Genomic DNA, 25,576 nt, shown 5'->3' with positions numbered 1-25,576 from the left:
CAGAATGTCACTGTAAAAAATACGGTGTAACTTTAATCATTAATGTTAAAAACATTGCTTCTTTCTTCCTTTACAGTTGCTTTTGGAAATTATTTCAAATTTACTCCTAATAGCAATGCATTTACCACTGAAAAATAAAGTGTAACACTAAAAAATTACCAAAGACGTAAATTAATTTTTATGATAGAAAACTGGCAGCTGAGATTGCCAGAATTTCAGCGATTAGGTTAAAATAATTCTTGTTGTTCCATTTTACAGTTTTTGTTGAAAATTGCATCACGATTTTACTGTACATTAAATTTATCCCATAAAAATGACAAAGTCAGTCTATGAAATTACCCAAGATGTGCATTAACATTTACGGTAAATACATTTTACCGTAAAAACAATAGTTTTAAACATTTATGACTTTAAGGCTTTAAAGTGTTTATTTTTATTATGGTTGCTAACAACGTTTTCCCTTTATAAAAATGTTTTGTGATAACAGTTTTGAAAGTTCCTACCTGTGATTGTATAAAGATGTTTATTTAGTCAGCAATGTATAATTAAGTCGACTGAGTGTTAGCATTAGCCGCCCTATGGGAAATTCCATTAAATGTTAGCATCAAGCTAGCGGACATTAGCTTTATGTGCTAATCAATCTATAGTTTTATGAATCGATTATTGATCTCTTAGGCTTAAATCGATTCCAATCGGTTTTACCAACCCAGACCTGATGAACACAGACAAGGCAATGGTCGGTGAAACTTTGGAATCCGTCTGTATGACCCAAGGTTCTAATTTACTAAATAAACCACGGGGTAAAGGATTGATAAACTGTTTTCTTTTGGTGGCTCACTGGGTCCACGGGGGAAGGGGGGTGGGTCAAGGGAACCTAGTGTTTATTTACATTTGCCCTTTTTAAATGATCTCTTTCTTCTCAACATCTGCTTCACATTACCTCACAGATATCTGTCCTAATGACCGCTATAACACACACACTCTCGAACATAACACCACCATTACCCACTGTTCATCTGGGACACTTTACCTTCCTCAAACCACCGTGCACAACAAATGGACTTTCTCTCAATACTGACCTTTTTTTGTTTGTTTTTGTGCCAAACCTCCACACGTTTGCTTCTGGTTTGGTTCGAAGGATGCAAATGGGCACTTGGTTAATTGGATCAGTTCCCAAGATGGAGATAAAGGGAGGGGGAGGGGGGGGNNATTTTCTTTTTCTTTTTTCAGATTCTGCAAGTTATTTTGAGCCGTGCTCCGTTCAGTGGTGTGTGGAGACAGCGTTAATGAGGAGGGTTGAGAAGTCACCGCCGCTGCTCGACTCATTCAAAAGTCTCTGCCCCCCCGACCACTTCCACGTGATGAGGGGAGGGAAGCCGCACTGACCCCGCGTGTAACAGTGTCTCCGTGCTAATTTAGCAAAGTGCCTGCTAGTGATGTATCGGCCCAATCAAGAACAACAAGCTCAGATACTCTGGGTCTAGTTCACACAGGTACCTGCAAGATTTGATTTCCAAGTTAGATGTCAAAATGTAATAATCAAAGAAAAAATACATTTTCTATCAAATATTTTAAACATTAATAAGCAATTTTGGATGAAAAATATTTGCCTGGACTCCCTGAAGCTCACCAATTATTCAAAAAAAGAAAAACCCCATCAGCGGCTGCATGCCAGTGGGAGTGTGTTGGCTGATGCACCCTGATTAACAGCACAGTTTACAGCCAACTCCAATAGGTAATCTCATCAGAGAAAGGCTTTAAACAGATAAAGACCACCCTTAACTACCCCCCACCGCCAAACACTCCAACTGCATCCCTTCCCACTTGAGATGTCCCCTTCTTGCCCGCTAATACCTGAAGGAAGCTAACATGGCCAGCCACAAAGCAAGCTCAAATCATCTATTGACCTCCTTTTCAATAAAGGAGCCATTTCCAGCCTGATGGATGATTTGTTGGTCTTGCATGGAAGGACCATCTGGACAGAAGGATGTGTTCGCTGTAGTAGGTAAGCATCACTTGCCAGCAAGGACTCCATGCAGAAAAGCTTGCAGTTTGCAGTCATGCCTCTCACTCAAGAACAGGGGTCCCCAAACTACGGCCCGCCTCCACATTTGGCCCGGCCCCCTACACACCATCCCAAACGCCGATCGAGACCCACATAGAACGTGACTTTTTATTCCACCATTCTACAGTCTGAACTATGACAGGAGAATGTTTATTGGTTTAATAGTGATTCACTTTTTCTTTATTTCTTTAATATTTTTCTTTCATACGGTTTTTCGACGTCCTTAGGTCTTTAGCTCATTCAGCTATTAAAATAAGCAATTTTTATGCTAGCTTTTTGATGTTTTTGGCCGTTAGGATTTCTAGGCTTTTGGGGGGGTTAGCTAATATTTTAGCCACATGCTAGCTGTTTTCTCTAATTTAAGCTTTTTTTCAGTTTTTTAGGCTAATTTAGAGTTTAGCTAATCTTTCAGCTTTATGCTAGCCGTTTAGGATAAATTGCGCATTTGACCAGTTTCTATGGCTAACTTGGGATTTACCATTTATTTCCGCTACATGCTAACTGTTTTGGCTAAGTTAAGTTTTTTTCTATTTTTTAGACTAATTTTGCATTTTGCTAATATTTCAGCTATGTGCTAGCTGCTTTAGCTAATTTAGGCTTTTTCTCAGTTTTTTAAGGCTAATTTGGAGTTTAGCTAATATTTCAGCTAAATGCTACTTGTTTTGGCTAATTGAGAATTTTTACAAATTTTTTTAGGCTAATTTGCTAATTTGACATTTCGTCTATATTTTGAGCTAAAAGGCTCAAAGCTAGCAGCATTTTTAACTATTAGCTTCAGCCATTTCAGCTATCAGCCTCGACATTTTCAGCTATTAGTTTCAGCCTTTTTAGTTATGAATTTCAGCTTCTTCAGCTTTTAGCACTAACATCTTCAGCTGCCACATTCAGCTTATAGCATTCACACTAGCATTATCACAGTTAATGTTATGTATCTAGATTTTAAATTATTTTAGTATTATATTTTTCTATAAAGATAACAGAAATTAATTATCTAAAAATTTGGCTATGTGTGGCTTTGTAGAAAACCGTAAATGTTTACGTTTAGGTTGTGATTGTTACAGTTATTCTGTTAGCCTACAAACCGACCCCGGCTAAACATCAGAGAAGAAAACAGTCATGTGGCCCTCACAAGAAAAAGTTTGGGGACCCCTGGTTTAAAATAAATTGAATAAAGAAAGTAGGATGAAACAGAAAAACTGAATTTTCTCCATGTGGTCACTATTAGTTTAGGTTTTAAAATCACAAGTCAAACAGGGGGTTATTTTGATCCAGTACAAAAAAAAATCCTTTGTTGCATCTGGAGACATAACAGTAGTTCATACATATATTAAAAGCTTTGTGCCAGGTCTCTTTGTTGCCAGAAAAAAAAAAAAAAAAAGAATCCAAAACAAATCAGTCAAAAGGTTCTGGCTGTAGTAACCCCCACACCCCAGTCCCACACAGCCTCCTTTTTTTTTTGTTTGAGGAGCTCACAGTCGCTGCACTTCAAGTATAGAAAGATCTGATTTATTAGCTTGTCAGGGAAGCATTGTTCAAGAAAGCAATCAAAAAGCATTTACCTAGCTTCTCTAAAATTACAGCTTTTTTCACTGGCTAATTTGTGTAACTCCCATGGAGAGGCTGGCAAAGAGTTTGATGAGGCATATAATGATGATTAATGAATTTATTGCCCTGCTGCTCATCAAAAGGTTGTAGTATATACTTCTCTCCCTTCCTGTTAGTGGCTTCAGAGAGTTGGGTACGGACTCCTCCTTCCTCCAGTCCGTCCGGCTGTTAACCTAACTGACCTGATGGGCATGAGAATGTAGAGAATGGTCAGAGGAAGCACAATGCCCAGCTTAATAAAAGGTTTAACTAGAATTGTGAGGATGGGACACACGCTCTTAACTTTCAACCGCCGATCACCTTTGTGGGAAAACCTGATCTGCATGGCTTCCAGGCTCCATCCATGGCGACCGCCATGGAAACCTCACGTTGAACCTCGTGCACGAGCTTCAAAACAACATGAAAACAAGCTCATTAATTGCCCAATTTATTGAGGAAGCACCCACCGTGTTAAAAAACCAAAGAGAGAGATTCATATGTCCCCTCAAACAAGAACGGCTCTCGTCACAAATGATGATTAACGAGCGGTCGGGCAGCGACAATGTGTGTACGTGTGTGCTTGTGTGCAGCAGTGGTGGTGTGCTTAGAAATCGGTCACTATGAGGTCAAAAGCTCATCTGCATATTTGGTAAATAAGCCCACCTCTTCCACTGAGCCAGCTCCCCGAACCGCGGGGTCATGCTTCCCTTGGTTCCGCATTGTTTTGGATGTTTACACTTGATCACACTCATAGCTCTTCTATGCTCCGCACTTTGGTCAACTGTGCTTGATTAAGTCCTAGCTTGTTCACTTTCCCCATTAACTAAAGAACTCATTGTTGCAACAGCACCCCCCCAACACACAAACACACCAAGAACCACCAATACTCACACAAGTTTATCTCCACCCCCAGCATCAGCCCCTTTGAGATCAGTTCCCTGAATAGACTGATTTCTGCATTCACTTATTCATTAGACTAGTCCCTTAAATACATCAAAGAGATTCTTCGCTCAAACAATAAACCAATAAAAGCAATTAGAATCTCCATATCTTCTTGGCGATGTTGATCTCCCGGGTGCCAGTTAGATAATAAGAGTTGGATGACATAAGTTTTCCAAGAAAGCTCACTTTCTGCCTCTTTCTAGTTAGCACTCTATAAGCTGAAAATGATCTTTTTTTTGTGTAACTTTCAATCAAATATGCATAGATATATTATCAATTAGAAGGTTTTAAGCAAGGGAGGAAAAACTAATTCTTGATCGGTATTTTGGATTGAATATTGAAATGGAAATTTGAAGGTGTCTTTATATGTTGTACGAAGAGTTGATGAAAGCAAAACAAAGACGGTGAACAAAAAGCAAAAAGGCAAAATGTTATTATAAGAGATATAATGATAAATTGATGAATCGGCTTCTATTTTTGCAATTCAACCAAATCCATTTGTCTGAGGCAGAATCAAATCATCAATCTTTAACGACTATAAAGGTATAAATGAATGATTGGTTTTTGTGAATGCACAAATATTTGTGCATATATGTAAAGTGGACATATGTATTAGCGCGTATATATTTGCATATAGTATGTATGGGTATTTACATATGAATTATCTTGTTTATACATTGTTTTTTTCTTTTTTTTTCCTTCACTGTCCCAGAGTGAGTTGTTGCAGCAAACTTGATTTAAGTTAGTGAAGAGGATGGGATTTTTAACTTTTTCCCACCCTTTTTGAACACTGCTCTGTTGTATCTGTTCATTTATTGTCATTTATGACTGTTTCCAATGTTCTAAATGGTGTTTAAAATAAACTGAAACTGAAAATTTGTTTTAAACTTTGATAAATCGATAATCAGTCTTGAAAATACCAATTGGATTGAGGAATGGTGGGTTAGTGTTACTCATAAAACAACCAAGTACCATCACACGTGATGGCAGAAAAAATGATCAAACCATCATTACAGTCCAATGTGTGGAAACACTTAGAATTTTGTAAAGACGTGACCAGACAAAATGTCCTGGATCGATTTTAGGTCAGTGAATCGGACCGCTCAAAACGAACCAAAATCAACTATGAATCATATCAGTAACCACAAATCATGATAGTATTTATTTATTTTTTAAATTCTGCTTTCATTTTGTTATGTTTTTTCATCTCCACTTATACAGTTTTTTGTCAGCCAACCAGCAATATGAAGTTTGGCCTCCCGACTTGATATTTTTTTCCTAAACCAGCGCAGGAAGCTGCTGAATAATGACTCAATATGATTTTTTTATACAGTTTATTGCATATCCAATGTAATCCATTCAATTGAAACCAAGCTGAATGGGGACTGGCTTTATTTACATAGCACTTTCACAAAGTGCTGAACACAGAACATAAAAGATGACAACACTAAAACAAGGTAAAACACAATATAAAAAGATAATAAAATGAAACAGCAGGAGTCTCATGTCGCTTTAAAAGCCAAAACTTATAGCAACTATAAAAAATTCCTATTGAAATAAATACTTTCCCCCTTTTTTCTGGTTTGACCTCATCATTGTTCTGACTCTTTGCCTCTTCTCTTGGCGTTTTTTCAGGGTTTAGATCTCATGTGTTAGTAAGTCTGAACACAGTGAGGCTATACTGCTTGCTCAAATAGATAACTTCATATTTTTGAGTTGCTATCACTTAGTGTCAGAAGACTTGGTTTGATCTGTGACATCAACCAAACTTGTGGTCAGAATTCAGATATTCTTCAAGGTTTTTTTTTAGAGATGTATCAACAGCAATCAATAATTCAATGCAATAATGGACATCATTATTTAAGATCGTCTGTCTCTCTAGTGGGATCAGCAGCTGCAATTTTTGGTGACATTTTTTAGATCTTAACATCTTTTTCTTAGAAAAACTGCTATTTTTTTAAATGTTGAAAATTTTAAATTGTTTAAAAATTCAAATTATTCACTAAAAACCAAGAAAAATGTCTAAACTTGACTAGATCTTCTGGGTCACAGTCTTCTGGTATTAACCACACAAACAGCTGACATGAGGATAAGAGAAAGATCTGTGATAATTTAACACGAACACATAAAAACCACCATCACAGGAAAAGTTTTTTCTAAAAAAAGTTTTGATTTTAACATGTACTTTTTATAAAAGCATTGTAACTTAAATTTGGAAAAATCAAGTTGTTAAGAATCTGGAAGAAAAGTCTAAACAGAATGATATATACTGAACAAGCTAAACTGAAGTAATATCTGAGCAGAGATTGAATAAGAAAACAAAACATAAGCCGACAAGATTTTTTTACTTAAAACAATTTCAGAAGCTCACTTTCTTTTAAAAACTGCTACTTGTTTTGAAGGATCTGACATACGGTTTCAGCAGTTTTGTTTCATAAGTAACAACATGTGTAATATGTCTCCTGTGTACAGCAATTGCATCGTGTGTTCCACGGTTAAATAGGGAAGAATATAAAGATTTCAATCGTCATAAGAGGCCTTTACAAATAAAGCGGTGCTTTGTCAAATGTTTCACATTAAATGTTATCAGTTAAACTTCTTTAAATATTCATTACTCTATTTTGGCTCTCCCTCTCTTTCAACACTTTCTTTGACGGATTGGTTGGAGGGGTTCAAGCAAAGGCTATTTTGGATCCGATAACCTCATCTGTTGGTATTGTGGAGATGAAATCCATTTGTCAAAAGCAGAAATTGAGATTCACTCAGTGCTGCTCGATATTGCTTTCATTCCTTTTCCTCCAAACAAGCAACGGGAAGCCAGACGTGGGAAACGGCATATGCAGATCAGAGCGATAAATTTTTCATGAACATGTTTCATCCTAAAGCTGATCAAAATGAATACGAGGGAAGTGGTTATTAAACAAAAGATGGAATTAACAATGTGAAAAATTGTGAAAAATATGACGTTTCTAAGTGGGTGTTTTGCTTCACAATGAGTTTCAGTATTCTGACAGGAATGCACATTATATGAAATAGTATACTGCGTACCAAATGCTCCATTGGAAGACTCAAAGCCAGCATTATTCAGCTTGTTAGTATTAGACAGACGAGCTGTGTGGCTTTGGATATTTGTGCCAAAGGTTTTCTGTTGATAGAAAAAGGAGGGAAAGTTTCTTTACATACTTCTATAACCTTTATCAAAAACTAACCTGAAATTATATGATTTAAGTTAGAATACATAAACTAAGTTGTACTTAGAACTTTCAATAAATAGCACTTTACACAGACTAATTTAATACATTTAGTGAAGCTATTATGAGTCTAAAAATGCATTAAGCAGCAGCAGCCACGTCCAAAGACGAGCCCAAAAATGGAACCAATTACTCAGTAGATGATTTGTTACACAAGCAAGTCAGATCCCCATGATGCAACATATGAGCCACTTTTTAAACAAAATACTTAAATTTCCTCAACACTTTTTAACTTCTTTTATTTGATATTCAACATCACTTCACTGCTGGTATTTTTTATGAACCTCCTTATTAAAATCTTTCTCAACACAACTATATTTCTAAAAAATCATCAATTTAACAAGGCACTTAAAGACATACGATTAAAGATTTATTAAAAAATACTACAAATAAAAAAAGTAACAATTAAAATGAAAAAGCAATAGAACAAACTTAAATCAACAGGAGAGCAGATACTCCTGCAGGTCAAATGTTAAACTGTAAAAACAGCTTCAAAGAGGCCATTCCAGAAAAAAAAACTACTTTTTGAGCTTTTAAGTGGATTCTACTGTTTTGTATGGATATTTGTATCCGATCATGCATTTCTGAGTAATCCTTTAAAAACCTGCACTCTCACCAGTAGCCCCTCCCATACCCATGAAAACGATAGGGTCCTCACAATCTGACATCACACAGTGAGACCGCCCCCTCCAGGAAGCATCTGCTCTGACAGCACCGCCCCCAGTCTAACACTAACACTCTGAGCGAAAAAGCAAAAAAACTTTCATTTTTGACCCAGAATACCGTAAATCTTCCAATGGTGTCCTGCCTTCAATAAATTCCAGCTCAAACTGATGTTTGTTACTCGAGTGGTTTTACTTGTGGGTATTAAAAAATGAAAATAACCAATATTTCATGAATAATTTGATTTTTAGTGTTCGAACGGTAATATATGATTATATATATGAATATAGTTTATGTTATGGCCCCCTTAAGATCACTTTAAAATTTGATCATGAAGTTTCATGGGGGATGTTTTAGTGGCAAAGCCAAATTTTGATGATGGAAAACTGCTGAATTATCAGTTCTACAATTTCCCTTTATCTTTAACAACTGTCAGGTTTTGGTGTCCCATTCTATGACAGGGATTTTAATGATTTTTTTTCTACGGTGACAATCACCGAGGCAAAATCTAATTATTTTTGTCCCTACTCTCTGGCTTCTTCCTACCCCTCCAATTGAAGGTGCATTTGAAGTGAAAAGGTCGCCTGAAATAGTTTATTTAAGGGTAGAGGGACTTCAAATAATGTATCCCTCTGCCAGCAGGGCGAACTGCGTCACACTGTACTGCAGAGAAGCATATGTCTTCATATGAGTGTGCTCTGAAGCAGAGAAGTTTACACTTAAATTTGAGTGGTGACTTGTTATTTTTGCATTATTTCCGAGCGCTAGCAGCTAATGTAGCAGAACGGCAACTATTGATGACATCATCAAGTGGGAGTAACGTCCAAATTCAAAGACACCAAGGCTCACTACTTTTCTTTTGTTTTTCCAAAGACCGGTTATGACGTCATCGATTTCACGAAGGGAAAAAAACGAACATTTATTTATGACTTAATTGTGTTCTGATGGTGAAAAAGTGGTTGGTTTATTCAAATATTATATTTAAACACATTTTTTTTTGTTTGTCATTTTTCAACCGCAATGCATTGTGGTCTATATCCGCTAATCTAGTGACCATCGATGTAAGACAGTTTTTTGCAAAGACTTCTGGGAAATTTCCAGCATACTCGACTTTGAAATTAGTAAATTTGGACAGCACTAAAAATGGCGAATGCACTATATAGTGATTACGGGGGGAATTCGGACACAGCCCAAATTTCCATAACTCTCCGCTTTGGTAATGTCACAAACTTTTGGCCCAGATAGTACAGAACCTAACACAGTTATAATCCTATTTCCATGTGGCCCATGATTGTGCAACTTACTCTGAAGCTAACTTCAGGTTTAGATGATAGTGAGTCTTTAGACCAAAGACAGAAACTCTGATGAACAGAGGACAGATCTCCAGTCCTTGACCTGTTGACTGACTCACAAATGCATTCACTTCATTAGCAAGTCATCAGCACTCACCATGTCATTAGTAAATACATAAGTATTGACAAATGCATATAATCATCTTATGCACATTATATCATTGACTGGAACAGTGTTACCCAAGAGGCTACAGGGTATCGGGCCAATAAGAGGTTGTCCAAACAATTACAACTGTTCCACCTGAAGCAGTCGATAGCAAGTAATTTATTATCAAAGTTGCATAGGTGAAGAGGAAAAATGTTGAGAAAAAAAAGACATTAACTTGCATAATAAGTGCATAGTCTCACAGTCCAATTTTGTGTGCATAATTGCTTTAATGTGGGCTATTAAGACTAAGTGGATATGATTTTACTGTCTGCCCTACATCCAGTGTGATCCCTGCCATGATCAATACTTGTGATTTGTAAGTAACCATCCATCGATAGTAGAGTGTGAGTTAAGTGTTTGACCTTTGGGAGGTCATTCTTTGCTCTTGAGGAGGCCTGTTCACAAAAAGAACAAAAAAAAATGGTTTTCTGTGAATCTGATGTTTAAAATTGTGACGTTATGCTTCTTGCTTGTTTCATGTTGAGTCATTTTGATAGTTAAACAACATAAAATGTCCCTTTTTTAAAATAATAATAATTATTTTTTTTTTAAATTGAACAGGTTTATGTAAAAAAAAGAATGTGAGGTAAGGCTGGGATTTTCTGCCAGGATACTGAATCGATTTAACTATCATTCACAAGTTTGACATTCAATTCAATTTACCACTCAACATTGCCCAATTAGTTTTGTTCTTGTTAATGTTCATTGCAAAAATGTTCTTAGTGCATTAGTATATCAAACTGAAGAAAAGTCAAAACCCACTCCAATAAAAATCATGTTTTATGTGTTTTAACATGTTCTTGTTAGCATTTTTCTCATGATGGAGGACAAATATAAAGTAATTTAAGCTGCGTTTTGGAGTATTGCTTTACTTAAATTGTATCGGAGCAGATGAAAACCAGCGGTTTGAAAAGACTCAGTTGTGACACAGTAACAGTGTCAAGTTTCCCTTCTCCGCTCCAATTCTAAAGCATCCATATGCAGACAAATATATCCATTAGCCCTTTAACACTGGAGCTCTAGTATTTATTGTCTTTGATTTACTCTAATTTTTCAATGTTTAACATGATCAATGTAATTCCAGGAGATTTTCAAGGAGAAAAGCGACCCGTTGAAAAGTTAGAATATGTCAAAGATTTTGTGTTTAAACATCACCGGTGACGCCTCAGGTGTTGAAGGGTTAACTTCTTCATTTTCCTTGACTGAGCTGCCATCTGGCTCTAAACTGGATAGCTCTAATATTGCTAATGTTAGCTTGTCTCGTGAGGTGCTAAGCTATCAGTAGACAGTCATTATGTATGAATTTCTTCCCTATACTCATTATATAGTGCTCTAAACAGTGCGTCCGCCATTTTGAACCTTAAAAAATAAAAAAGTCTTTGCAAAAAACTAGTTTTTTTATTGATCTTCACTACATTTGCATATTTATAGACTACAAAACATTGCAGTCAAAAAAGATGTGTTTAAATGTATTTTTTTTAAATAAAATATCCATATTTTCATCATCAGAACAAAAAGATGTCAACAATGTTTTGTATTGATTCGATTTTCACTTTGTGAAATTGGTGATGTCAAATCTCCTGTTTAAAAAAAGAAAAAAAAAGTAGTGAGTATGCTGTTAAAATGCAGGACACTAGATAGTTTTTTAGTACTTAGAGATAAGGGTGGGAATTCTGACATAGTGAGTGGACACAGCCAAAGGGATGATGGGAAATTAGTAAAGCTATCTTCCATGCTAACAGTGCCACCTACAACCCAGAGGCAAATTTTAAATGCGCTGCAGAAAATACGTCTCCAAAGACGACGCAGGCTTTATGATTTTAGCTGGAACGGCATTATCATAATTAAAAGACCACTGGGGACGATTTTACAATAGAAAAAAAAAAAAAACAGAGTGAGACTTTAAGCATTCATGGATAAAATTGTTTCAATTTTTGTGTGTGGTCTATTAATGCAGGAAGGAGTTTGGAAAGATTAAATGTAGACCACACTTCCTGTGAGCATATCTTTATCCAACAGTATCTGACTTGCGTGCTTCTCTATGCAGACAACTAGCATACATTTTGAAGCACATGCTTCAGCTTAGACCCTGAGCTTGAGTGGCTTTAACAAGAAAAGAGAACTCTTTGCTTGGTGACAGACGGATAAGTAGAGATATCTCTGGCTGTAATCTTGGAATAGCTTGAGAAACTTTGTGTTTTGGCAACAGATGAACATGACATGCGATCTTCCACTGAATAAATGAGCAATAGTGTTTAAAGTGAGACGGATTAGCTCTTTGATTCGTGTTGTGTCATGTTTTAACTGTGGGGAATCTGAAACCAACATCTGGCATGATCCCCCTCATTTTGAACAAAAATGACACAGTAAGATAATACAAGACTTAAAATTTCAAACTTGTCAAAAGTTAAGAAGATTAATAACTCGTACCCATTTCAGTTCAGTGGGTCATGGACCTTCTCTGATTGAGACCATAGCTAATCATCATAGATCTGAATACAAAATAAACTATGCATTAGAAAGCATGAAGACACATAGTACCCACTAATAACAGTTACTTCTTGTTTGTTTGGACCAAACTAACTAGTGAATCAATCAGAACTCCAACACTAAGAAAAGACGATGTTTTGTGTATCGTCAAGCTGTCCCTTGCATAGAAAGTAAAAAATAATATTAATCAATGGTCAAGAAACAGTTGTCGAAAGAGAATCTTTTTAAAAAGAGTTTTAGTTAATGATGGTCTGAATGGAGGAGTAGTGGTTAACCAGCCAACAGTGAGAAGGCTCTGGTCCAAATTCTTTGTGAGGTTTGTATGTGTTCCCCTTACGTATATGGGTTTTCTATGGGCACCCCAGCTTCCTTCTGGAGTAAAAAACAAACCTTAGAGGTTATTTCATGATTCTAAGTTGTCCCTCAGTGAGAATGTCAGGGTGTGTGGTTGTATGGCTTTGTGATGGACTGGTCCAATAGTAGCTGGGAAAGGCACCGGCAGACCCCCTGAAAGAGATTAAGAGGGTTTGGAAGATTGGACAGACGGATGTATTTGATTATGACAACAACCGCCCAACCATAACTAAAACCTTAAAGACCAACTCCAAGGAAAATGGTCTTTTTCACTTGTTCTTGAAGCATTTTTCTCATGATGGAGGACATACGGTATGTAACTAAAACTGCATTTCTGAGTATTTGTTCATTCAAATCAATATAAATCATGAGTGGACAGAAAAGGCAAAAAAAAAAGCTTGTGAAAAAGCTCCTTCTGCGGGTGTGAATTTTTTAATGACTTACTGGCGCTCTGCAGAAACTATGTCCAAGAAAAGGATTTTGACTTAATCTAAAAATGACATAATAAAAAGACCACTGGGAACTCTTTTACAATTGATCAAAAAGATGATGAGTGAGACTTTAAGTGATGCGGGTTTTTGAGTGTTTTGCTAGCAGTTCTGTGACACTTTTAAACATTTATGTACAGCTAATTATTAATACTGTCAACCAACACATTGTTTAGATTTACAATATATCTCTCAAAGGTAGTTTTGGCATTTAATACAAAATTTTGGCAGCTGACCCGGCATTTACTACAGACAGGTGTCTGTTGTTGACAGACTTTTATTCCATCACAGACAGAATTGTGATGGCTAAGGAGTTAACTTTGCAGTGAAATTCGGTCTTTGAATATTTCAGGATTTATTGAAATTATGAGAGCATTGTATTTTGTTCTGATTAGCACTAACTGTGAATGTTTCTTTTCTCTTTGAAGCATCATCAATCTCCTAAAAAATCCTGTTCGCTTTTATGCGAATCATGTTCCTGGAGACACGCGGACCTTTCCGTCTTCGCTTAATAACCCACTTCTTCTAATTTATCACTCACTTTCTTTACCAATCTCAAATATAGGATTTATCCCGAAATGTTGTGCAGATTCCTCACCAGAATGTCCTTTGCCGTATGCCACTGCATGATATTTAAATGCTAAGTTGAATGAGTGTTTGTTGGCTATCGCTACACAGGCTTACAACACAAATACCATAAACACCCGGTGTCTGGACGAGTGTGCACAGCCTGTGCACACGATCTTATCTCGTTTCTTGTGATTGAATAATTGATTTTTCCATGTCTGCATTGCAACACACACATTTTAACTCAATTGCAAAACCACTGAAACCTACACTGTATGATTGAATCACAATCTAATATACTGAATCAGACAAAACCATGTGATCCCAAGAGTGTTTACATTTATTTGGCCAAAGTTAACCATCTCCATGTGAGTATTGTTCATTTGTAACACCAAATTTGTGGTTTGGTATTTACCAGAGAAACTTTCAAGACAGGATTTTATGCATTTTGGCTCCATTGCCAACATTATTTTTGCCTCTCAACAGGTCAATGAACTGCTACCTGGTGTCAAAGCAGTGAGAAATTCATGAAGAGAAAAAAGTGTGTCAAGTAAGGATGTATTCTTATGTATTTATCTCCAACAACCCTTTTGTAAGTCTTGCAATGAAGGTGTTTCTTTTAAATATTGGAAACAGTATGAGATGAGCCCCTGATCTGTTGTGTCTAGGTTTAAAAATGATTCATATACATTTCAAAACTACTTTTGCTTTTGTCTTTCCATGACGCTTTGATATATTCACACAATCTATCATGCCTGGATGTCCCCTTTTGTTTGTCCTGAAAATGATCCTCACAGATCAAGGTAGTAACTTTCATAATTGAGATGTTTTTAAAGGGTTTCCTGCTTTATTAACAACACTGATGTTGAGTTTTTATAAAGTAAAACAAATTGATGCATAGTAAGAAGATCAATCATCTAACACTTTAGAAATCTTAGTAACACTGAAGTTATTCTCTCTGTTCACGTGCATGGCATTGGTTACAGAGATGACCTCATGACCTTTTTCCTTTCCAAAAATATCCAAGTGTAAAAAAAAAAGCAGCTAATCTTTGTGGCTCACTACAAATGTAATGGTTAAAAAAACACACTTTTACATTGGTTTTCAGACAGTTAAAGACTTTAATCATGTAAGGATCTCAGGCTTTCTCCCCAACCAAATCTGATGAAGGAGTTATTTTACCAAAAACTGGAGAAAACCTTCACTGGATTGGGTCTTAAATGTCTTTGTGGGTAAATACAATAGGACTCAGCTCCAGAGAAGGAACACTACACAATTACCAAGTGCTGCAAGCATGAGTAGCCACCATACACAGGGCTATTAGTTGTGAGTGATACGGTTGAAGTTACTCCTGTGAACTTTGCTGTGACTTGATGCTCGGTTCTGTTGGGGCGGTTTCAATGAGGGAGGTGATGTGGGGGGCGGTATTGTTCGTGTATTGGACCACTTGAGTTTGGATGTGCTTTGGGGGTGGATATTTGGTCAAACAGTTAAGATCCCAATGGCCACACAACTCCAGTCTTTGTTTCCACAAGATTCCACTTTTAAGTGCTGCCATTCTTTCTTCCTGTGAGCGCAGGCAACACGTGTTTGTGACCACACTCCCTTTCTCTCCCCGCCTGTCTGTACTCCATCTCTCTCCCTCTCCAGTGAACCCGCTTATTAACACAAACACTGGCTGACACTTGTTTGTGCTTTTAATTGTGTCTGGATGTTATGTCTCTTGTGAACACATACATTAGCATTTCTCTGGCACAGTATAATCACTTCTTCAACCACAACGGCGTGCAGAGAGAGCACAGGAAATTACCACAAGCAGTCATGTTTGCTGCACGAGCACATTTGGCTTTGTTCAGCTTCTGTGTAGCCGGCTGCAGCCACCATGCAGCGTTGAGTCGAGTTATGCAAGCTGTAAGTGCTCCTTCGGACCACATTTGTCTTAATTGTCAACTGTGGCGACTTTAAGGATAATTACACCTGAGCGAACTGATCATCTCTCCTTACATTTCACAGTAAACTGTTAAAAAAATACAAACAAAGGGTGAGAAACAATGTACTTTTCTATTCAGGCTTGAAAGTAAAAGACTGGCTGTCAGAATACATTAGGACTTTTGTTTCTTGTTTGTAACCGATCCAACACGCCCCTCTCAAAGAAAACCTTCTGCTCTTCAGACCTTTTGCACATGCTGCAAACAAAGCTGTGCTGTGCCAAGGATTACACTCTAAAATATGCATGTCCCCAATGAAATATGTATATAACAGTGTGTCATCAATGACATGGGTTCAACAAAGACTGCAACACAGAAACCTGTTTCTCTGCCTCAATTCCCCTGACTTCAGTGAATGAAGACAAATAAAAATCTCTCATTTGGGAATTAATTAAGCCTGACACCAAAGCGTTTAGTTGGATTGCAAATGTTTCACTATTTTTTTTATAATGTTTTGAATGGTTTCAATACAGTGGCTCACTGTACCATTCCACATTGTTTTTGAGTTAAACGCTTCAGGAAATAAGACTGTTTTCCAAAGGATGGGGGCCTAATCTGCTTGGTCATGGTGGTTTAAAAAGGGAATGTTTGGAGTTTTAACAGGGTTGGTTCCAGCCTTCCCACCCCAGTGATGAAATTATGAAGGTGGGTTGTCTCTATTCTTGGTTTTTTTTTTTTTTTACAGTGAATGGAAAATGAGGTTAAGTGAGCAAACTTACAGCCGGGGAAATCCCTGTGAAGCAGCTTGAAACCCTGGAACCTGTGAAGTGTCGCTGGTAATTGAACTGTGTTATCAGGGCAGCCATTGTATTACAGTCACATTTTATATTGAACAGTGAACTTTGGGAAAAAAAAAAATCAAAAAGACTCTTTTGTACTTACTACTACAATGCAGGTCAAGCTTGCATGGTCACCTGATGAACTCGTGACTGACGAGTCCCACAATAAACACAAAAGCATTAAAACCACAACAGTTTGACAACGGTCAAGTACAAGAGGGTGCAACCTGAAGAAAGCAGTGTAAGTTATTCGCCTCTGGCTTCTTGGCTCTTGGTTTCAGGTGTCTGCTTTTCTACAGATATGTGTTACCATAATAGAGCAGTTAAGAGGGCCTCTTGTTGAGGGCCCTTCCCTCCTGTCTCAGCACACTGACTCCAGTGTGAACGAGGATGCCTGGACGATTTAGCACAGTCTTGTTAGACTGAGCATTGCACAATGGAAACTGTCATGTGGCTTGTAATGTGTAATTGAACTTGGAGCCATTTTGCTTGAGAATGTTCAGACCTGGCTCGATAGGATTTCACTTGGAAAAGCCGACAGACATCCCGTACACCGTTTGCTCAAAGGTTGAGGAACCCAGAGTCGCCTTTTCCCAAACGACTAAACGTGCAGAGCAGTTGCGCCCTTCTCCTACTTACCCCCTAAAACCACAATATGCCCTGTGTCCTTCACACCGCTTTCTCACAACCTGCCCCACCCTCACAGGCTCTATTTTGTTCTCTGGAACTTTCATTATGCGAAGGGGATAAAAATATAGCAAACTGTGAACTTATGGTTCTAACAGAGTTGCCATTATAAATATGAACTTTTCAAAACTTCACTCCAAGACCAAAGTAAGAAAACTGGGCAACCACAGAGTTTATTTAGATTTGCCACAACACTGAGGCTTCTGGTCCCTGTGCTTCTGGGCATTAAAGACTGGTTACTTAAAACATACACACCCATATAAACATCCACCCTCTGATCAATGCACAAATAAAAAAATAAAATAAACTCATAGCTGTTACTGGGAAATACAAGGACATTTTTACTTAAAAGCATAAACTTGTGCAAAAATACACCAACACAGTTACCGTAATCCTTGTTCACTTAGGGTGCCAACTAAGAAAAAACTGTGTGTATTTCTTCCCCGGCCAATGTAAACTGCTCTTTACTCATCTCAACCCTTAGAAAACCATGACACATCCATTTAAACACCCCTTTCTCTTGCATGGACACATGACTCAATGATAATAACAGCATCGTGTGATTTATTGAGTCATAATTACAATCATCTACACGTCCATTCTAGGGAGTTTATGTCCACGCTCACCTTTCTTCTTCATCCCTTTATCTTTTTCACTGGCAGCTTCTTTTGGTAGAAAGGGCTTCTTTTCTAAGACGCTAATGTATTGCCGCCCCCCCCCGTCTCTTACATGTAGCTACGCTGTGAGTCAGGGCTGTAATTCTGTCATTAGCTAGATAATGTGTGTGCTGTCTGTGTGTTAAACTCTAAATGCCAGCTTTGCTTTGACCCCGGGGCAGTTTGTGGGTTTGACTGATGCCAGTCTCCCCGTCAGGTGTAATTTGATCACAGCTATGGGTTTTTCTGTATGTGGTTTCACTAAAACCACCTATCATGCATCGAAAACCATGAAAACATCTGAACTTTTGGAAACTGACATTTGGTTTGTGTTAGTTTTGGAATTTATTTAGTTTATTTAAAAAAACGCAAATTAAAAATATAAAAACAAAAAAAAGAGAAGCCTCTGGGGAAAGTGAAAATAATGATAATAATAAATAAATAAATAAAAATCAAATGAGTCCAGGTCTTTCAAATTAGGTTAAATCTTATAAAAAGTTTTATATTATTTTAATTTTTTTCCACTTTGGTCTTTGTAAAATACCAGTGGACGAGAAGAAAAAATTTTTGGGCCCCCAAACTGACTGCATTTTGGATGACTCCCTTCAGTACAAACAATAAAACCTCTTACGCAATACAAAAAGAAAAATCAATAATACTAATTAGAATGGCATATCTTTATGAAGATAAAAGAAAGTAGAAGGAGAAAAGGCATAGAGTGCCACCTAGTGCATTTAAGAAAAGTATTTTTGGGTCATAAATTAAGGCACGAACCAGGGTCAACCAGGTAAACCTCGATAACAAGTTAAAAAAAAGGAAAGTTTTCCGTGTAACCTTAAAAAAAGATGGTGTTTTTCCTCCTAAGTTGAAGCAGAAATTCTATTCTTAAAGAGAAAATAAGCTCAAATTAAAGGTCTTTGCTTCATCTTCTAGTAGTGAAAATTCTCGGAACAAGTTTTGCTTATAAAATTTGGATCCATTAGATCTATGATGCATGATGGATAGTATGATTTTAAAGAATTATGTGCAAATAAATGAATGTTCCTTCTTTCTTGTTTTAAAAGATAGCCATTGAGGAGAAACTAAAATGGGAGAGAAGATTGTGCTTTTCATGTATAAGGTCCCACGTTCAAATCCAGTGGTCTCTAGTCCTGCTTGCCAGCTCACTAAAAGTTAATCCTGTTTAATGAACAAAGAATATAAAATGTAGAATCTGCTCGAAGCGTATCCATTCATCAATCTATTTTTAAACTAGTTTTTTTTTTCCCTTTCAGGGTCACAGGACAACTCATGGGTGAAGGTAGGGGACACCCTGGACGGGTCACCAGTAGGGTTGGGCACCAATTGGGTTTTATTAGATTCTGGTGCCAAAGCGGTTCTTTGGTTTCGGTTCCTAATCTGTGCGAAATTTGGTACTTCAGTAATAAAAAAATAATGCTTTCATCTTCCTAAATCAACACACTTTCATTCCCAAGTCGTCATGTATTCACGCACGGCTAAGATCTCCGCGTCAAAAATTGTCATTTTTTTGACTTGCTGGCTGTTTCCTTTACATCAGAGCTCCCCAGCCTCCGAGCTGCAAATCTGTGGCTCGCTCCTTTTTCACCGCCAGACAAATTCGCTGCTTGCCGCCTGCCAAACATGTGATTCTGAGCTGGACGGTGCGGCTGAGGGGCAGCATTGTCTGAGGGGTTACCGGGGCTTTGACTCTCACTCAGGGGGTGTGTCTGGATGACAGCCGCTTCCACGGTGTTTCTGTGTCTCTTTGACTGAGAATGAAGGTTACCCAGAGAGGAGGAAAAAATAGGGGACCTTTTTTTGTGTGTGTTTGTCTCGACAAAAATGAGTAAAAAAATTACAGTTCAGAAGACCTGAGCAGGCTGCCCCGCTCCCCGCAGCAGCTGTCTGTCTGCCGGCGTATTGAGTGAGCGAGTTCTGCTAAATTCTGGGAGGCTGGCTGCCCTGCGACAAGGCAAAAACGCTTGTGTCGGATTGGTATTTTACCTGCTGATCAGGTCACTGAAAACGGCCAATGGCTGATGCGACGCAGCGATCTATCAACCTTCTCTGACCTGCTGTAAAATCCAGGCAGACTTTTGAGCGCTGCGCGTGCTCGCCCCGTCAGCAGTCATATGAGCCCGCCCACTATCCCAGGAAAGGCTAGAACTTCAACGTACTAAACAGAGTAGAAGTGATTGACACGCTCTAACACAAATAGATCTTCACTCAAACTAAGCACTAAAATGCTGAACCATTTGCCGCAGCTTCTTTCGGTTTTGGTAAAACCACGTAAATCATGGTGGTTGGTACTGGAAGCCGAATTTCAGTGCCCAACCCGATTGGTGATTCTGTTTGAGGTCCCCTAGCTGGGTATTGAACTAGTGGCCTTCTTCCTGTGAGGCAAGAGTGCTAACCACTGCACCACCGTGCAGCCTTGAAGTGTCTGTATCTCATTGTTTTGGTCAACAATCTACAAATGGATTGGTCAAGAGGTCAACTTCCAATCTGGTCAGTCATTGTGCTTTTTGGCAGGACACTTAACCCCGCTTTGGTGTCAATTTAAAGAAAACATCAATGTGCCCTTGAATAGTAGCATCTACTGAACGTTCTGTATGAAATCTATTGTCAAAACTCTTCAGAGTAGTTTCAGGACAAACGGATACTATGGAACAAGAGTCGTCTAATCTTAAAGAATCCACATTGAACTAAATCTCTTTCTCTACTCGATGAACTTGTTGACTGTTTGGTGACGTGTCTGCTTCGACAGAAGATTCCCAACAGTACTGAGGAACGCCCAATCCCTCCTTTCTCCATAACAGATACCACACAGCATACCAGAGGCAGACACCTCTAAATCAAAACTTCAATTACAGCTAAAGGCTGGTTGTACTACATCTATAACTTAAGATCTGCTTGGAGACACACAAGCAAACAGCTTGCGTGTCTTGGCTTAGGTTTCCACCCTTTCCAATAACAAATTTGCACAATTAAGTCTTAACACTGCCATAAATCAACTCCTGTCAAATAATGCCCCCTGGAAAACCTGGATGTTTTTACATGAGGGATAAAGAAAGAACTTTGTGTCTCGTTTGGAGTTTTATGTTTTACACATATTAAAGGATATATGTGAACAGTCCATGTGAACACCCAAAGGCACAGAAGGAAAAGGCTCATTTGCAAGAAATTCAACAGGCTTCTGGAATACCCACTTTGTGCTGTCACATTCAAAGACAGTTTTCAATCACAGATGAGCCTTTACCAGCCCATGACAAATCTCCACCTGTGTGTGGGATCAGTGTAGCTGTGCATGTGGGAGCTCGCCCTGATCCCACAGCCTCTGCACCATCAGCCACCACCTGAGGCCCTGCCTGAATGAGTAACTGACTGACTGATGGGAGAATCTCATCTGACAAAAAACATCAGTGACTGATCACTGAGGCTCACCTGAGTACCTTAGGGGGGTGACCAGTGTGCCAAAGAGTGTGGGTCCCAGGAGAGGGAACTTTTTCAGGGCATGTCCAACTGTCTTCCTGGGGCGGATTCTCCAGCATAAGGATCTGTGTGGTCATCACCACAGCTATGTGTTGACACATTCTGCTTCAGAAGTGCATCATACCAGACTGAGACAAAGTGCACCTGGCAGTTGTATAAATTAATTACACATTAAATCATTTATGCTTCGAGACAAGTGACATTTCTGTTGATCTTAAATAGAGCGTTCTTATGAGCCTAACCTTGGGCTATTATTCCAACCAGTCTGAGCAAAAGGAATTTGCCTCATTAAAATTAAATCTGGCCATCTTACAGCAAGTCAACCCGGGTTCAAGAAAGGACAATAAGCACACATCAGTTCATTTCTCCTGGTCTCTTTTTGTTGCTGATTTATTTTAGCAGCATAATGGATACAAACCGGGAGAAGAACACAAACCACGAGATTCTTGGAAGACGACGGCAGACAAACCCCCATCTTGCTCATAGCTGTGTCTGGATTGCCTTCTGGGCTGAGATAGGAGTCAACATGTTTAGAAACATCAAAAGAAAACCTGATACCTTAAGTATAAGAAGATTAACACTTGCAGTGATCTTGAGCTTAGGCTTCTCCAGGACTTTCAACAGACTGCGCCAGAAGGGACAATTACCGATGAATTGGCACCAACATCTCATAGTTATTTAACAAAATCTGGCACTGTGTATAAGCTCTCGTCCCTAAGACTTTCTTTCAAGTCTGGCCCCGGTATCAGAGGGCTAACAGACTGGGTAATGTGACGAGAGCCGACAGCAGGGGAATCTGCAGAAAAAAAACTGACAAAAGGAAGTGGAAAATAAAGAAAAGCAAGCAAGGAAGAAAAACAAAGAAGACAAAGACGCAAACAAAGAAACCATCGTGTCACTCAGCAGACATTTTATTTTCATTCTTTAGAGATGTGTAATATCTCAGAGGAAGCATTTATGATACCCAAGCTCAAAATAACGCTTTTCACTTTATATCTCTGAATTTATTCTACAATATCAGGACTTCATTTTTTAACACAAAACAAGCGGTACTCTTGGTAAATAGTTTGAAAAGCACATCATATCCTGATTATTCTTGCTTACAGCAATTTATAATGCTTAAATGTCAGAAAGCCACACAGAACTCAATGACAGAACACCTGTAGGAGATTTTGTGTTGTCACAGATGTCTGCTAATCCCTACAGTGAGCGTCTCACCACAGGCCTTCTGAGGGTTTAGAGAGTACACTGCTCTTTACACATATATCACTCCCCCTTAATCCAAAGTACATACTGATGCTTGTACCTGTAATGATTTTTTTGGGGGCTAATCTGCCTGTCAGAAAAGATGCCAAAAAGGGAAACGCACAGGGTAGTCATAGACAACTATTATTCATTTTGCATTAAATTATTTTTATGATTGCCATATTTTTTGTAGCTATGCTTGAACATCAGTGGAAGACGTCAAGTTTGAATGTATAAAGTTCTTATAGATTAAAAAATAAGCAAAAAGTAATTGAACTTCTCAAAAAATTTTATTTTTTTCTTGCAGTAGCCTTTCACAGACAATGTACCGTATATATCAAAGTTTGATTAGAAAATGAGACATTTTGAACGAGTTTGCCGCCACCCAAAAACCATTTTGTTTTTCTTAAAATTAAATCTTATTGATATCTGACTTATTAATTTGTGCTTGTAATGCACTAATGCCTAAACAATCCTCTAAAGGGAAATTAAGTTCCATGGTAATCACATAAGTATGTGTTACATCCAAACATATCTCTTTGTATTGGGATATGTTGTGTCAAGAAGTACAGGATATCCGTTTTGTTGTTGACGTCAGGCTCATGTATTGTTTTCTACAGCATGTGACTTTGTACGTTCTCCCTTTGTTCTTGCAATAAGACATTTTGACCATATTTCCTTAATTTAAAGAACAAGAATCACACACACATGAGTTGATTTGTTTAAATCAATTTTCCAATTCTTGGGGCAGTCTTACTCCAGAAATGAAAGTCAAGACTTTAAAGGGTCTATCCCATGAAGAAAAAAAACCCAACTTTTTGAGCTTTTAAGTGTAATCTATTGTTCAATCCTCACTATAAAGAACCCCAAAGTGGTATTTTGATCTGTTCATAGATTTCTGAGTAAGTCACTGGTAAAATAATCAAAGTCCTGTTTTGTTTGGATGTCAAGTCACTTTTAATTTTGTATATCTAATAACCTGCATTTTTTTTTCTTTTTTTAAGAAAACTTTGCGTGATCCAGAGCAGAGCTCCAGACATGGTACAGAGATAGCAGGTGACGAGACAAGAGGCTGCAAGTCAATGTTGGATCTTGAGGCTGCCTAGGGATAAAATGACATCTACACAGCTGATGGGTGGAGCAGAAAAACTGAGTGATTTGGATTTGTTTTGGGGAAAATTCCCCCCAGTCAAGTATTCAGTCACTCCTTCACCCTCTCTGGAGTGGCTCTGACAGAGAGACAGAGGAGATGTGACCTGAAACAAGGCGGTTTGTGATCGTCGGTGTACCACTTTCATTCTGTCACAAAGATCAATGTAAAATCACTTAATGTTGGAAAAAAGTTTTGGGTATTATCATAGTGAGGAAAAAAAGCTCATGGATGACAATGAATTATACATCAATAGCTCTGACAAAATCTATTTTGTTAGTAAACTGATGAATGAAGAGAAGAAAGAGAAATTGTGATGAGTTTCTAGAAGGGTAGGACATGGACCGTGGAGAGATATGACAGATGTCTGTTGCACAAACAGAAGGGGAAATGCATTATTCTATTTTAATACAAACTTTTTTATGGATTGAGCTTTGAAAGCCAGTTACAAAAACCTCAGACCAGTTCATGCTTTAGTACACCTTTTGATGTTTTCATTTGTAGAACAATTAATGGCTGTTTTTCTTTTTTTTAGATTTTACACGTCTTTACAACATAACAATACAATGTGATTATTTCACAAGGCTGGAATGCAAAAACATTTTGTAGAAAGTACGTTCTTATCACTCTCTTTCAAGTTCAGAAATTACATTTTGATAGGATGTCACCAACTAAACTCATACTTAGCGAATAGTCAAAAATATTGCTCAGAATGGAAATTATTGAAACATTTTTTCTCTCTATCAAAGGCTGCATTAACCGTTTGCACGTCAGGCCCCTCCAGTTTAAATATTCATGTACAGACCTGATCAGTAGGGATGCAGTGCCGAAACCATTACTGAAACCAGTACCATTTAGTACTAATGCCATGTATCAATTTTTACTGTACCGATAAGTTTCAGCCTATCATGACGTGATCAGAGGGTGGAGTCCAAAACCAACATGCAGAAAAATCCTCAAATTGTATTTTTATTTTTCCCTCCTCTGACTAATGCGAGACAGTATCTCCTTCCACATGCGTCTGCAGAGTCATATTTATGAAGAAATTTTTGAACAAGAGATGTCCAAAGCAAACTTGATTTGAAGATTGTGTTTGTTGAGAATGAAAAAGGTAACATACTGGGAAAGTTCATGCTATAGCCAGACCCTGAAAACCTGCAAAAGGCCGAACAGCAAAAGGACACTTCAGAGTTTATGAGGCTTCATTTAGTAGCTAAAAAAAAAAAAGTTTTAGAAAGTGTTGGAACAAACTCAGTTCAATATGCAGAGCAAGATTCCAAGGTGAGGAAAAAAAAATGCTTCATAGGTTTATTGAAAATTCTAGATTTCCATCAGTTGATAATGTGACTGTGTGGCCTGCAACAGATTGGTGACCTGTCCTGGTTCTACCCCGCCCTCACCCAACAGTAGCCGGGTCAGGCTCAGTCAACCACATGACCCCAAAAGAGATTCAATGAGGTAAGAAGATGGGTGGATGTATGAATGAATGGATGGATGGACGGACGGACTAAGAGGCCATTTAAAAAAAAAATGTTATCCATTTTTTTAATCTTGTGTTTTTTGGATTTTGTTTCAAGTAATAACAAAATATACATTTAAAAAATAATTTGCAAATTAGAATCTACAGATCTGACTGACTGCGTTGCTATTATAACTTCACACTGACAACATTTTC

General features: G+C 37.9%; 1 long non-coding RNA gene across 1 annotated transcript in view; it reads right to left on the bottom strand.

Annotated features, from left to right (window-relative positions):
- Positions 1–3,555: 3,555 nt before the first annotated feature.
- The window catches only part of LOC112161029, a 59,545-nt gene continuing 37,524 nt past the window's right edge, over positions 3,556–25,576 (bottom strand). Inside the window, exons 2-3 of the long non-coding RNA XR_002921770.2 lie at positions 3,971–4,057; positions 3,556–3,852 (exon numbers count right to left, since the gene is read on the bottom strand). This is a non-coding gene — a long non-coding RNA (uncharacterized LOC112161029). The remainder of the gene's footprint in view (positions 3,853–3,970; positions 4,058–25,576) is intronic.

Source organism: Oryzias melastigma, linkage group LG3, assembly GCF_002922805.2.
Source record: "Oryzias melastigma strain HK-1 linkage group LG3, ASM292280v2, whole genome shotgun sequence".
Classification (NCBI taxonomy): Eukaryota; Metazoa; Chordata; class Actinopteri; order Beloniformes; family Adrianichthyidae; genus Oryzias; species Oryzias melastigma.
Note: the sequence above shows the minus strand (reverse complement) of the source record. Positions and strands in the feature narration are given on the sequence as shown.